The sequence below is a fragment of the Carcharodon carcharias genome, chromosome 15 (genome assembly GCF_017639515.1).
Source record: "Carcharodon carcharias isolate sCarCar2 chromosome 15, sCarCar2.pri, whole genome shotgun sequence".
Classification (NCBI taxonomy): domain Eukaryota; kingdom Metazoa; phylum Chordata; class Chondrichthyes; order Lamniformes; family Lamnidae; genus Carcharodon; species Carcharodon carcharias.
In genome coordinates this window covers 38,804,169-38,818,790 of record NC_054481.1, presented here as the reverse complement: position 1 = coordinate 38,818,790, position 14,622 = coordinate 38,804,169, and positions in this window count along the sequence as shown.

Here is a 14,622-nt window from a genome sequence, read left to right as displayed (position 1 = left end):
AGCAGCGCAATTTCCAGGTGCTATACACTGCTGTTACTGTGCGTCAGTGGTGGAGGGAGTGAATGTTTGTGAATGTGGTGCCAATCAAGCAGGCTGCTTTGTCCTTGATGGTGTCAAGCATCTTTGGTGTTGTGGGAGCGGCACTCATCCAGGGGGAGTATTCCATCACACTCCTGACTTGTGCCTTATAGATGGTGAACAGTCTTCGGGGAATCAGGAGGTGAGTTCCTCGTCACAGGATTCCTAGCTTCTGACTTGCTCTTGTAGCCACAATATTTATATGGCTGGTCCAGTTCAGTTTCTGGTCATTGGTAACCCCCAAGACGTTAATAGTGGGGGATTCAGTGATGGTAATGCCATTGAACATCCAGGGGCGATGGTTAGATTCTGTCTTGTTGGAGATGGCCATTGCCTGTCACTTGTGTGGCACAAATGTTATTTGCCACTTGTCAGCCCAAGCCTGGATATTGTCCAGGCCTTGTTGCATTTGGACATGGACTGTTTCAGTATCTGAGGAGTTGCGAATGGTGCTGAACATTGTGCAATCATCAGTGAACATCCCCACCTCTGATCCTATGATGGAAGGAAAGTCATTGATGAAGCAGCTGAAGATGGTTGGGCCGAGGACACTACCCTGAGGAACTCCTGCAGTGATGTCCTGGAGCTGAGATGATTGACCTTCAACAACCGCAACCATCTATCTTTGTGCTAGGTATGACTCCAACCAATGGAGAGTTTTCCCCCTGATTCCCATTAACTTCAATTTTGCTAGGGCTCCTTGATGCCACACTCAGTCAAATGCTGCCTTGATGCCAAGGGCAGTCACTCTCACCTCAGCTCGGGAGTTCAGCTCTATTGTCCATGTTTGAACCACGGCTGTAATGAGGTCAGGAGCTGAGTGGTGCTGGCAGAACACAAACTGGGCGTCAGTGTATATACTCGCAATGTCAGCCTATATGGAGCTTCCCTCAACAATGAAAATGCAAAAATCCTGCCTGTAACTTTATTGCATTTGTGCATTTTGAGCATGCACAGCTTATCTATTTTGCTGAATTCCCTGGCAATATAACTGCTGAGAATTACTGCTTTAGAGAAACTTAACATTTAAACAATAACTCTCCATTGTTAATACCAGGCACCTTTTTAAGTGTTTGACCTCCACAAGATCATCAATCACTCCCCCCACAGCTTCCATGTTACTTAAAGGAGTATAAGTAGGATGACATTCAAACCAAATGCAATATTCAATATAATGAAAAAAATAATGTACCTCCTGATCCTATTACAGTTGCAGGCTTTGAAATTGATAATCTATACTTAGCAACCAGCATTTGGCACAGGTATAGTTCTGCTTCTATCCAGAGCTATTATGAATAATCCTCCCCTCAACAGAATGCACTAATCCACATAAATCACTTCAGCACTAAGGATTACTTACCAAGTTACACAATTTTCCTTCTTGGTATTTAGCTTAATTGCCCATGAGAAGGTATTGAAGTCTATTTCTTGAACCGCTGCAATGTGTGTGTTGCATAGGTACATCCAGAGTGCTGTTAGTTAGGGAGTTCTGGGATTTTAGCCCAGCAACAATGAAGCAACAGTGATGTATATCCAAGTCACAATATTGTGTGACTTGGAAGGGGACTCGGAAGTTGTGGTGTTCCCTTGTGTCTGTGTCCTTGTTTTTATAGATGGTGGAGTTTGTGGGTTTGGGAGGTGCTGTTGAAGATGACACAGATAGGTAGGAAATTATGTTGTGAAGAGGACATAAGGAGTTTGCAGATGGATATGGATAGATTGAATAAGTGGGCAAAAATCTGGCAGATGGAGTATAATATAGGAAAATGTGAAGTTGTTCACTTTGGCAGGAAGAATAAAAAAGCAGAGTATTACTTAATAAATGGAGAACGGCTGCAGAATTCCAAGGTGTAGGACGATCTAGGTGTTCTAGTGTATGAGTCACAAAAAGTTAGCATGCAGCTTCAGCAAGTATTAAGAAGGCTAATGGAGTGCAATCCTTTATTATGATATGAATTGAAAATAAAAGTAAGAATGTTATGCTTCAGTTATACAGGGCATTGGTGAGACCACATCTCGAATATTGTGTGCGGGTTTGGTCTCCTTATTTAAGGAAGGGAGAAAATGCATTGGAGGTGGTTGTTATGACCCAGTAGTTGCTAAAGCTGAGTTATTTAAAAATCCCAGAGGAAAACTTTAAACAACTGTCATAACCTATATTTTTAAGTGGTATGTTTGAGATGCAGTTCTAAATTCAGGAATCAGACAACCAGTTCTTGAGAGGTTTTATATAAAAATACATGAGACATTTATTAATTTACACAAGTTAAATATATACACATGGCTACAAATTACTACTATCATAATTTTTAACAAATTCCCAAACTAATCTCCATTAAGGCAACAACAACCCATAGACTTTAAGCAGACACCAGGCAAAGCATTTTCACCTTACAAATTCAAAATGAGGTTCCTTTCACTTTGGTTCCTTCCAGATACAGTGGTAGGCTTATAGGCTTTGATGTTACATGCCTCTGCTCTATACATACAAAACTGGTGTCTGTTATACCCAACTCAGCTCATTGAATGTAAATCCTCATTGTACCACCAGCTTCTTTGAACTCCACCACTTCTAATAATAAAATCCCTTTCATTGTACCAATTTTATTAGTAATATAAACATATTGCTTGGTCTCTGCTAGCTTGGTGGCAGATTTCACTCGCCTTCTTGAATGCTCTATTCAACAAAATGCAAATGTTTCCTACCTCTCATACATCTCAAAACTAGTACACATCAAAGCACCCAGACTAGCTGGCTTTAATCCAATTAAGGCACACCCATAGACTAAACTTCTATGTAAAAATATAATGTTATTTAAATTAATAGCTTCATCACACGGTTCAGAGGAGGTATACTAGATTGATACCTGGAATGAGTGGGTTGTTTCATGAGGAAAGGTTAGACAGATTGGGCTTGCTTCCACTGGAGTTTAGAAGAGTGAAGGGTGACTTGATTGAAGTATATAAGATCCTGAATGGCATTGACAAGATGGATGTGGAATGGATGTTTCCTCTTGTGGATGAGTCCAGGACTAGGGGGGCACAGTTTTAAAATTAGGGGTCGCCCTTTTAGGACAGAGATGAGGAGAATTTTTTTCTCTCTGAGGATTGTGTGGCTTTGGAACTCTCTACCTCCGAAGGTGGTGGGGGCAGGGTCATTGTATATTTTTAAGGCAGAGGTAGATAGATTCTTGTTAGACATGGGAATCAAAGGTTATTGGGGGAAAATGGGAATGTGGAATTCAAAACACAAACAGGTCAACCATGGTCTTATTGAATGGCAGAGCAGGCTCGAGGGGCTGAATGGCCTATTCCTGCCCCTATTTCATATGGACATATGTATGTTCATATGTTCATGAGAAACATAGGTGACTTACTGATGTCTATCCTATGGATAGTACACACTGCAGCCACGGTGTGCTGATAGTAGAGGGAGTGAATGTTGAAGGTGGTGGATGGGGTGCCAATCAAGCTGGCTGCTTTGTCCTGGATTACATCGAGCTCCTTGAGTGTTGCTGGAGCTGCACTCATCCAGGCAAATGGGGAGTGTTCCATCACACTCTTGACTTCTGGCTTGCGGATGGTGGAAAGTTTTTGGGGAGTCAGGAGTTGAGTTACATGTCACAGAAATTCCAGCCTCTGACCTCCTCTTGTGATCACATTTATGTGGGTGATTCAGCTCACCCTCTGAATCAACCAGAGATTAGTCTCTGGCCCCAGGCTGTTGTTAGTGGGAAATTCAGCAATGAGATGAATGTCAAAGGGAGGTGGTTAGACTTTCTCTTATTGGAGATAGTCATTGCCTGGCATCTATATGACACGAATGCTACCTGTCACTTATCAGCCCAAGCTTGGATGTTGTCCAGGACTTTCTGCAGGCCAGGCAGGTATGGATTGCTTCATTATCCTGGAAGCTGAGGAGGTGAATCTGAGCAAGCATCTGTGAACAATCCCCGCATTAACATGATGGGGGGAATGTCATTGATGATGCAGATGAAGATTGTTGAGCCTAGGATGCTGTCCTGAGAACTCTTGTAGCGATGTCCTAGTGTTTAGTTGACTGGCCTCCAACAACCACAACCATCTTCCTTAATATACAGATATGACTCTAGCCACTGCAGTTTTTTCCCTATAATCCCTACTGACTTTAGGTTTACTCAGGATCATTGATGCCACATTCAGTTGAATGCTGCCTTGATGTCAAGAGCAGCCACTCTCCCATTTTCTCTGAAATTCAGCTCACTTGTCCACGTTTGAACAAAGGCTGTAATGAGGTCTGAAATGAGCGCTCTGGATGGATTCCAAACTGAGCATTGGTGAGCAAGTTATTGGTGAGTAAGTGCCATTTGATAGCATTGTTGACAACCCTCAAAGGTCGGCTATACTGATTTGTTCATACAGTTGAGAGCAACAAATTTCCACAAACGGCAATGCGATAATGATAATTTGTTTTCACGATATTTATTGCGGGGTAAATATTGGCCAGGACACTGGGGATAACTCCTCTGCTCTTCTTTGAAATGGTACAGTGGGATCTTATACCTCCACCTCAGAGGGCAGACGAGGCCTCGGTTTAACATGTCATTGAAAGATGGCCCCTCTGACAGTGCAGCCCTCCCTCAGTACTGCATTGAAGTATCAGCTTAATTTTGTACTGAAGTCCTGGAGTGGGACTTGAACCCACAACCTTCAGATGCAAAAGTGCACCTAGTAGTAAAAGGTCCCAAAGTTTTAGTAGCAAACACTGACATTAAGTCATATAAGGAAGCAATAAGGACCAATAACCAAAATCATGATCAAAGAGGTGGGTTTTACACAGAATCTTAAAGGAGTGGTGAGAGGAAGTGAGACTTAGGGAGGGGATTCCAGAGAGTACTCCAATGCATTTTAATTAGGATACATTACATAGCAAACTCTGGTGTACTAATCTCTTTCATTGCCATGAGATACCAAAATCAAAAAATAGCAAAATTGGGTGGAATATTCAGAGGCCTTACACCACTTTGCTCCTGGGTTTTGGCAAGTTCTGTCCAACATTTGTACTTGGTTCTACACCATGAAAATAAAATTTGTGACAAAGTGTAGGCAGAGGAATATCTCCTGCTGTGGAATGGTAAGGTAATAATGAATTGACCTGCGCATGTAGGGGGGCACATCAGAACAAAATGATACAAACCGAGCTGAATAAACCACAAATCTTAATCATTTTGGGCCTTCATTTGATTCCTTCCTATTATCATTTAACAGACATGTCACATGCAATGTGGACAAATTTTGTGTGTGAGTTTGTTCATCGTGAGCTGGATTATTGAACATAAACATGGGTAAATTAGAAAGACATGTTGATAACATAAAAGCAAAATACTGCAGTTGCTGGAAATCTGAAATAAGAACAGAAATGCTAGGAAAAACTCAGCAGGTCTAGCAGTTTCTGTGGAGAGAGAAACAGAATTAATGTTTTGAGTCTGTATGACTCTTCTTCAGAGCTGAAGAGTCGAAGAGTCATATGGACTCAAAATGTTAACTCTGTTTCTCTCTCCACAGATACTGCCAGACCTGCTGAATTTTTCTAGCATTCATAACATACGTTGGCTCAGATTCTGTGGTCAATGATGAAGGAACTGCACTCGTCTTTTATCATGCTTATATACGATTATGGGTTCTTGTGCAACATTTTAGAGTAATTTGGGATTCTTCACAGCATGGTGCCCTCTACAGGGGATCTGTGCCATGTGCGAATGGGGTAAGTAACTTTCTTATATTTGCTGGTATCCATTCTACTTTCTGGCAAGGTACATAAAGAGTTAGCTTATTATCTTTATACTGCAGGAGTGACATTTCACCCAGTGGCTGAATTGTAGACAAACAATATAAAACACATAAAGAGCAGGAATTTTGGCCATAATGTTCAGCTCAGCGTGCGGGTGCATGCCTGACACACCCGAACATGAAATAACATGCAATGACATCGGGCGAGCGTCCCAACGTCATTGCAGACTCGCACAATATTTCGGTCGGCTGGTACATGCGAGAGTCGGCAGCGCGCCTGCCGACAATGAAGAGGCCTGTTAAGGCCCTTAAGCAGCTAATTAAGTAGAACTTTTCACTGTCCGTCAACCTTACAGTTGGCGGGCGGGCAAATAGGCCAGGCGGCCTTCGCATTTTTTGCGAAACCTCATCCACGGGCGGAATGAGGTTTCCAACAATGAAATAAAGAAAATGCATTTTTTTAAAACTCATTTTTCACATGCCCCTCTTCATATAACTGAGTCACATGTGGGGGCATCTTTATATTAATCGTAGATTCATTATTTTTCATTTAAAAAATCTTTAGCTCCCTGAGGCAGCTCTGCGCCTTCAGGCAGCTTTCACCGAGCACACCCCTGCGCATGCATAAACTTCAGCGCTTGCGCTCCTCCTGCCCTCACCCCGGCAGTGATGAGGCTCTCAGTGCACGCTTCACACTGGCTGGCCGACAACTGGTCAGCCAGCGTGAAATTGCAGTCGGGTCCCGATCACAGGCGGTGGACCGTTTCGCAGTCACTTCCAGGCCTGATGAGGGGAAATTCCTGCCCTATGTTTCCACAACGCTGCTTCTGGCCTGGCCCACACAGCAGCCCTCTGCATATGGCAGAGTAAACTGGCTCAGCTTTGTGCTGGGGTCACAGAGCCACTGGCTGGTTTCCTACTGGATTTCCCCAGTCTAGATCATGCAGGTCCATTGAATGAATTTGTTCATCACTCAACAAAGATCAAGTGGCGAGCTGCAAGATGGGACTTGGGCACCCAACTTACAAGTGAGTTGATGTTGAAAAGCTTCTGCTCTTGAAATGTCTCTGGAAGTACTCTGGAGTGTTTGTGGAGGTGTTGAGGTGAGTTCCTAGATTTAGCAGAGTGTATTGCTACATCCACATGGGGAGGGCAGAGGGGTAGATGGCCTGCCCACACAAGGGCCTCAGTAGGTATGGGGGCTGCAGTACCTCTGGTCAGCAGCATGACAGGGAGATGGAGCAGAGGCTGTGGAGAGCGCCAGGTCTATGTGATATCCTCCCAAAAGGAAGTTCTAATAATATTGGCACCAGTAGAACCCGTTCTGAACTGGTAATCCACTGGTCTGAACTGCTTATCTTTCAGTTTATTGGTATTTATTGCTGGTGCAGCTATATGTTCCAGGCTCGAATGAGGATCAACAGATGTCAATAATCAACTGAAAATATGCAGCCACCTTCCGGTGTGTATGTGTGTGTGTGTGGCAGGGGTTTGTGGGTGTATGTGTGGGATGGGGGTGGGGGGGGGCAGTGTGTTGGTGGGTGTGTCTGGGTGTTGTGTATGTGTGGGGGATGTGGGTGTGGGTGGGTGTGGGTGTGTATGTGGTGGGGTGTGTGTCTGTGTGAGAGTGTGTGTGTGTGTGTGGCAGGGGTTTGTGGGTGTGTGTGTGGGATGGGGAGGGCGGCGGTGTAAGTGGGTGTGTCTGGGTGTTGTGTATATGTGGGGGATGTGGGTGTGAGTGGGTGTGTATGTGGTGGGGTGTATGTGTGTGTGGGAGTGTGTGGGTGTGGGTGTGTGTGGCGGGGTGTGCATGTGTCTGGCTGTGTGTGTGGGGGTTGTGTGTGTGTGTGTGTGTGTGTGTGTGCGCGCATGTGAGGGGTGTGAGTGTGTGTGGGGTTTGGGTGTGTGTGTGAGGGATGTGGGTGTGTGTGTGGGGGTGTGGGTATGTGTGTGTGGGGGATGGAGGTGTGTGTGTGGGGGTGTGGGTATGTGTGTGTGGGGGATGGGGGTGTGTGTGGGGGTGTGGGTATGTGTGTGTGGGGGATGGGTGTGTGTGTGGGGGTGTGGGTATGTGCGTGTGGGGGATGGGGGTGTGTGTGGGGTTTGGGTGTGTGTGTGAGGGATGTGGGGGTGTGTGTGGGGGTGTGGGTGTGTGTGTGTGGGGGATGGGGGTGTGTGTGGGGGGATGTGGGGATGTGTTAGGGCTGCGTGTGTGCATATATGAAACTGCTTTGGATTAATAAGTGTGATTCAGTCAGATTTGAGGTTACATCTCCATATATCCAGACAAAACACTCAGAATAAAAGTTTGAGTGAAAGCCGTGCAAATTTTATTGTGGAAAAAGTTAAAAAAATATAGACACTATCTACACTGCCTGTAATTGACTCCAGACAAAACTCTCAGGCTGGAATTTTCCAGCTCCGTTGGTGTCAGGCATCATGGTGGTTTGGGGGGACAATATGGTGAGAAAGCCAAAAATCGGTTTCACATCATCATGAAACCAGTTAGCGATCAGCTGCTCCACCCGTCAATGGCGGGTCGTGTTTCCCACTGACACAAGTCAGGAACCTAAGTTCAATACTTTAGCATCTTATTGTAAACCCTGCTCACCGGAATCATCTCCCCACGTTGGGTTTCACAACTGTGCATAAGCGACATGTACCTGGTGAGCTGCACTTCGTTCGGGACTTTGAGGTTTGTTTGGCCACCTTGTTTCGGGCAGCACTCATGGTCATTAGCGCCAGGCAGCACCACATCACTTATAAGAGAACTCACTGGCAGTTGTCTACCTACCAGACCAGCCTTAAGGCAGGGTGGCTTCTCAACAGCTGCAGGGCTAGGGCTTGCTTGGGGATGCAGGGGAAGATGCCTCAGGGAAAGGAAGAGTCTACAGGGTGAAGGCTGTACTGGGAAAGGGGGGCATCCCAGGGTGTGTGTGGGGGGCACCTGTTGATTTATGCAAATGGACTCACGATGGCGAGGGCTGAGGAGGCAGTCTCCAGAGGAGATGAGGCCAGATGGAGATGTGAGGGTGTGTGTGAGAGAGTGAGTGGTGACGTCCCTTGAGCTGGCAGTGAGTGAGATGCCAGCGAATGTGTGATGGCCTTGTGAGTGGGTGAGCTGAGAATGATGTGATGGTTGCCCTACCCTGGGGGCACAGATGAGATCATTCATCTGTTTTCTGTACTGGTTGGCCGACCTCTTGAGTGCAGCATTGGCGCTGACCACCTCTGCCATTGTCTCCCAAGCTGAAGTGCTGAGACTGATGGGCCTCCTGCGGCCAGAGCAGGGGTAGAGGACATCGTAATGAGCCGCTGCAGTGGTCCAGAAGGCATCTCAGGAATGTGTCACTGAATCAGGGGGCTGCACCCTTCATGGTTTTTGGGGCCATATCTTCACCGGTGCCCTCCTGGGCTGCAAGCATTGAGAAGTGTGCGTGTGGCTGCAGTTTATATCTGGCATCCTGCGTGAGGAAGGTGTGAGGTAACGGCATGATGGGCAAATCAGAGGCCACCCACCATCGACACGCTGTGTTTCCTGTGGCTGCATAATTAATGAGGCAGGAATGGGACGATATGGTGCAAAATCCTACCATTGAGGCCAGCAGGTAAGTGGACCTTTTTCCCGCCTGCTGCCGCACTTTATACAAATCTGGGACAATTCTGTGCTCAGAATAAAAATTTGAGTACAGGCTGTGCAAATTTTATTGTGAGAATCAATACCTTCCCAATCGCACTGTTACTCCACATGCACAGAACGGGAACAAGATCCACTCACAGTCGCCATCTTGCCCTGAGCCTCACAGCTAGGCCAGTTTTGATGCTGCTTCTAGCCTTTTACGTTCTCCTCACCGAGACTAGGGGGGTATCAGTCAGGTTATGTAGGCCAAGACTGGGCGAGGGTCAGTCAGGTCATGTAGGCCGAGACTAGAAGGTATCAGTTAGGTCATGTAGGCCGAGACTGGGGAGGAGGGAGTCAGTCAGGTCATGTAGGCCAAGACTAGGGGGGGATCAGTCAGGTCAAGTGGGCCGGGACTTGGGGGGTGGGGTCAGTCAGGTCATGTAGGTCTGAGAGTGGGCTGTCGGATCAGGCACACAGGCCCATGAAGGTATGTTTCTGGCAGGCTGTTGCAGCCTCTTCCTCTGCCACCACAACTACTGCCTCTACCCCCACCACAGCCTCAGCTGCTGCCTCCGACACTGTTGCTGCTGCCTGCTCCACCTCTGCCACTGTTGCTGACACTGCCAGGGTGACCAGCTCCGAGGAAAAAATAAGGGATGCACCACTGGAGGAGTGGTTGCGGGGGAAGGTGCTTTGCTGGGGAGGTTGACGGAACAGTCTGTGGTTCACCACCTGCCCTCCCCTCAACTTCCAATTTTCTCCTGACCTCCATTCCCCCGCTGGGAGTCAAGACCACCCAACCCTCAGGCTGGCCTGGACCTGTCCCTCCTCTCCCACTCAGGCCTGCCAGAAACGTACCTTCATGGGCCTGTGTACCTGATCTGACGTCCCACTCTCAGGCCTACATGACCTGACTGAGCCCCCCCCCCCCCCAGTCCCGGCCTACTTGACCTGACTGATCCCTCCCCTAGTCTTGGCCTACATAACCTGTCTGACCCCCCGCCACCCGCCGCCCCCCCCCCCCCACCCCCAGCCTCAGTCTACATGACCTGACTGACTCCCTCCTCCCCATCTTGGCCTACATGACCTAACTGATACCCCCTAGCCTCGGTCTACATGACCTGACCAGCTCCTCCCTCCCCAGTCTTGGCCTACATGACCTGACTGATCCCCCTTAGTTTTGGCCTACATGGCCAACGCCAAACTTTGGAACACATCCTGCCCTCCAATAGGCCTGAGTAACATTGCTAAAAACAGATTAACTGGTTATATTTTTTCAGTGCTGTTTGTGGGATCTTGTTGTGTGCAAATTGGCTTCAAAAGTACTTAATAGCTATAAAGCACTTAGGGACCTCCTGAGTCGGTGAAAGGGGCTATTTAAATGCTTTTCAAGTCTTTTTCTTCTTTAGTATTTCACTCATTATTAGCTGGGCAGAGAGTGCGCTGTGCATGCTCTGTTCAGTTTATAGGACCAACCATGTCCTAACAAGCAGTCCTAAGGGAGTGTTGGAGGTCATCAACAAAAAGACAAGTTGACTTTTACTCATCTTTTTACAGAGACAGGAGTAGTCTGGGTCACCTCCCTCCAACCCAGGTCTTGATCTGAGGTCGGCAGATTTTCTTCTGAGGCTCTGACCATGCCTTTTACCCAACTGACATTCTGAGGCTCACCGATTTTACGTAGCCGAGGCCTGAGGCCCAAGTGCTGGCAAGCCTTAGGCTGATCTTTGAGCACATTACCTTCAAAGGATCCATTTGCCACAGCTTCTGGCACTATAACAACTTCTCAGCCTAAGACTTTAATCTGAGGACTGAGTTATATCTGCGCTACCTGGTCCAATTACCCCACACCCGCCAATTATGATTCAATGATTCTTGACAGATAAATAGCTATTTTTCTAGTTCCAATAATTTTATCACTAATAAAATATTGAGTGAAGAATATGAAAAAAAGACATAATTTTTTTTAATGCTCCTATGATTTTTCTCCTGGGTTCCTTGTAGCAGTACCAAGAGATTATTCTTAAATGCCTGAAGATTCCAGGACGTTCCTATACCAAGTGCAATGCCACAGATCGACTAATAATATAAATATCAAAATATTCTCATAAGAATATCCATGTTTTTATTATAAATGGCACAAGCTAAAATTGCATTGCCAAAACTCTTGTCACAAACAGCCTGAAAATAGGATTTAGGTTTAAAATAGCAAAAGATCCATTTTAAACTGATATCAGGAAATCCATCTTCATGCAAAGAACAATGGACATGTGAAATGGAAAATAAATGGAAAATGCTGGAAACGCTCAGTCATCCTTTGAGGTAGATGGAGAGTGCTGTAACGAGGATGAGCTTTTTTTTAAACAAAGGTGCTATTTCTAATTCTTCTTTTCCTGGTTGGATTTTGAAAAGCAGTAAACTGAAATCCTAGCAAGACAATGGAGGACTGCCAGCCAGCTACAATATGCAAGCTTGCATTCCACCCAAGCGGGATGAAAGGGAACAAACACTCTGGGGAACATGAAAGACCCCATCTCCTGTTGGCTTTTATACTATCCTGAAACTTTTCAGAAGTTTCTAAGATGAGACATCAAATGGCAATTACCTGTTCTAAAAACAATGACTGCGGCAGTGATGGATAATCGAATTCCTCTGGAATATACAGCCAGCAGGACTTTAAGAAATATTTACCAAGCCAGTGAGGTGAGGGAACAGAATGCTGTACTGAAAGGCCGCAAAGACGCTGTTTCCTCTCTCTCTCTTTTGAAAGCATTGTACCCAGATTTGCAAAGTAACCATCCTGAGAAGAGAAATCTACTCAAACTGAGATCTTTTGGGAATAAAGTATTGAAATCTGCTGCGTACAACCACGCCCAGGCAGACAACAGAACTAAACAGCTGCAACGTGGAATCACACAAACCCAGCCAGAGGACAGCTGACTGTATACTCCTTTGTTTATCTTTTTCACAAATTTTTAAAAAATTTTTACGCCTATCCTCTTATGCTATCAACTGTACTGGTGTGTGTGTAGGCCCAGGGAATGTTTGTGACATATGAATGGTGGTTGTGATTTAGCTAGGCTTCTTTTAAATTCAGGAAATTGTTTCAATAAACCTAATCCTGACCTTTGTTCAAACCCTGAAAACCTGTCCAGCGAATTCTTTATAGTCTAAAAGTGTACATACTGGGACTCCTGCATTATTGACAAAGCACATCCTCTCTAAATTCACAACAAACCCTGTATGGTCAGACCTGGAGTGGTAGAATAGGAGAATTATTTTTTCCCCTCTTCACATGGTCATAACAGCTTTCTCCACAGATCTTGCCTGACTTGCAAACTATTTCCAGCTTTTTTTGTTTACATTTCAGATTTCCAGCATCCACAGTATTCTTCTCCGCCGATGCTGCCAGACCTGCTGAGTTTTTCCAGGTAATTCTGTTTTTGTTTTGGATTTCCAGCATCCGCAGTTTTTTTGTTTTTATCCACAGTATTTATCCCATGAAATGGAAGCCCCTGGAATAATTTAAGAAAGCTAATTAGTTGCAGCAACTATGAGATCGCAGGGTTATTTCTGGTTGGCAGAACCAAGAAGGGCTAAGTGCCTTCCTCATTCATAATTGTCTGTGAAATTGTGACGTATAAAAATCATTTTTGGGCGACTGTGAAAGGCAGGCATGACCCCTTGTGGTCCAAACATGAAACATCAAGTGACAGAAGGCAATCTGTGGAAATTGTATCTGAGTGATAGTAAAACATCTGGGGAATAAACTCCTGGCTTCATCAATTTTAGTCAAAACAAGTTGACAGAACTTTCATCCAGCAAAAAGTAAAAGTCTCAAGTTTAATCAGACAGGTGAGAAGACATATTTGCGGTCATAAATAATTATGTTTCCCATTGAATTTCATTAGTGATAGAATCATACCCTTCCTTAGGTAAGTTCACAACAACAAATCTTAGTAAAATACAATTTTTAAAATTTGATTCATTATTAACTAAACTTCAAACCGAAACCCATTTCTCTTTAGAGACCGAATGGGATTTTGCCACCAAGACCTGTAATCTCAAATTGATCTTGTGAATATATCCGTTGTTGTTTTGGCAATTGTAAGTTGTCCTTAGAGATATATTGTTTAACTGCGTCTGTTTACTTTCCCCTCCTCTCTCTATTTTCTGATCCTAATAAAATTTATTTCTTATTTTTTTGATTCTATAGGAGGGCACAAACCCAAAACATTGACTGTTCTCTCCTCCAGACTGGCTGACATTCCCACACTTCCAGTATTATCTATTCATATATATAGTTTTTGCAGTGTTATGCTTTTTGGGATTGTTTGAGCAGTTTTGACTTATAGTATGATTTTTTATCCCTAGGTTTTCCAGACAACAAGATTGCTCTGGGCACAGTTAACTGCTCATTTAAATATTTCACCATTTTTAAAAATTCATTTATGGGACGTGGGCATCGCTGGCTAGGCCAGCATTTATTGCCCATCCCTAATTGCCCTGGTTCAGAGGGCATTTACGAATCAACCACATTGCTTGTGGGCCTCGAGTCACAAGTAGGTCAGACCAGGTAAGGACAGCAGATTTCCTTCCCTAAAGGACATTAGTGAACCAGGTGGGTTTTTACGACAATCGGCAATGGTTTCATGGGGGAGAATTTTCTCCCTGTTGGGGGGTGGTGTGCGGGAGCAGGCGCGGACGAGCGCAGAGCCGATCGGCACCCCAGATCGGCTGGGTGCTGCCGTTTTATGTGGGCGGGCCAATTAAGGCCTGCCCAGCATGATGCATGCCCGGAAGCGCCAAGCACCCTCTATGCGGGCGGTGAGGGGGGGGGGGGTTGCCTGAGTCAGGAGTGCACTCTTTCACGCATGCGCGCAAATGAGCACAGAAACCTGCCTGAGGCACAAAGGTACCTCAGGGAGATTACTTTTAAGTTTAAACAGTCTAATAAGGAGTTGTAAAAATTTTTATGACAAGTCCCCTCATGTGAAACTGTCACATGAGTTGGGACACGTGCATTAATTTCAATAAAAAATTTCTGAAAACTTTAAATCATTCATGAAACCTCATCCCGACCATGGATGAGGTTCCATCAAAAATGCGAAGGCCGCCTGGGCTCTTCGCCTGCCCCACAACCTTAAGGTTGG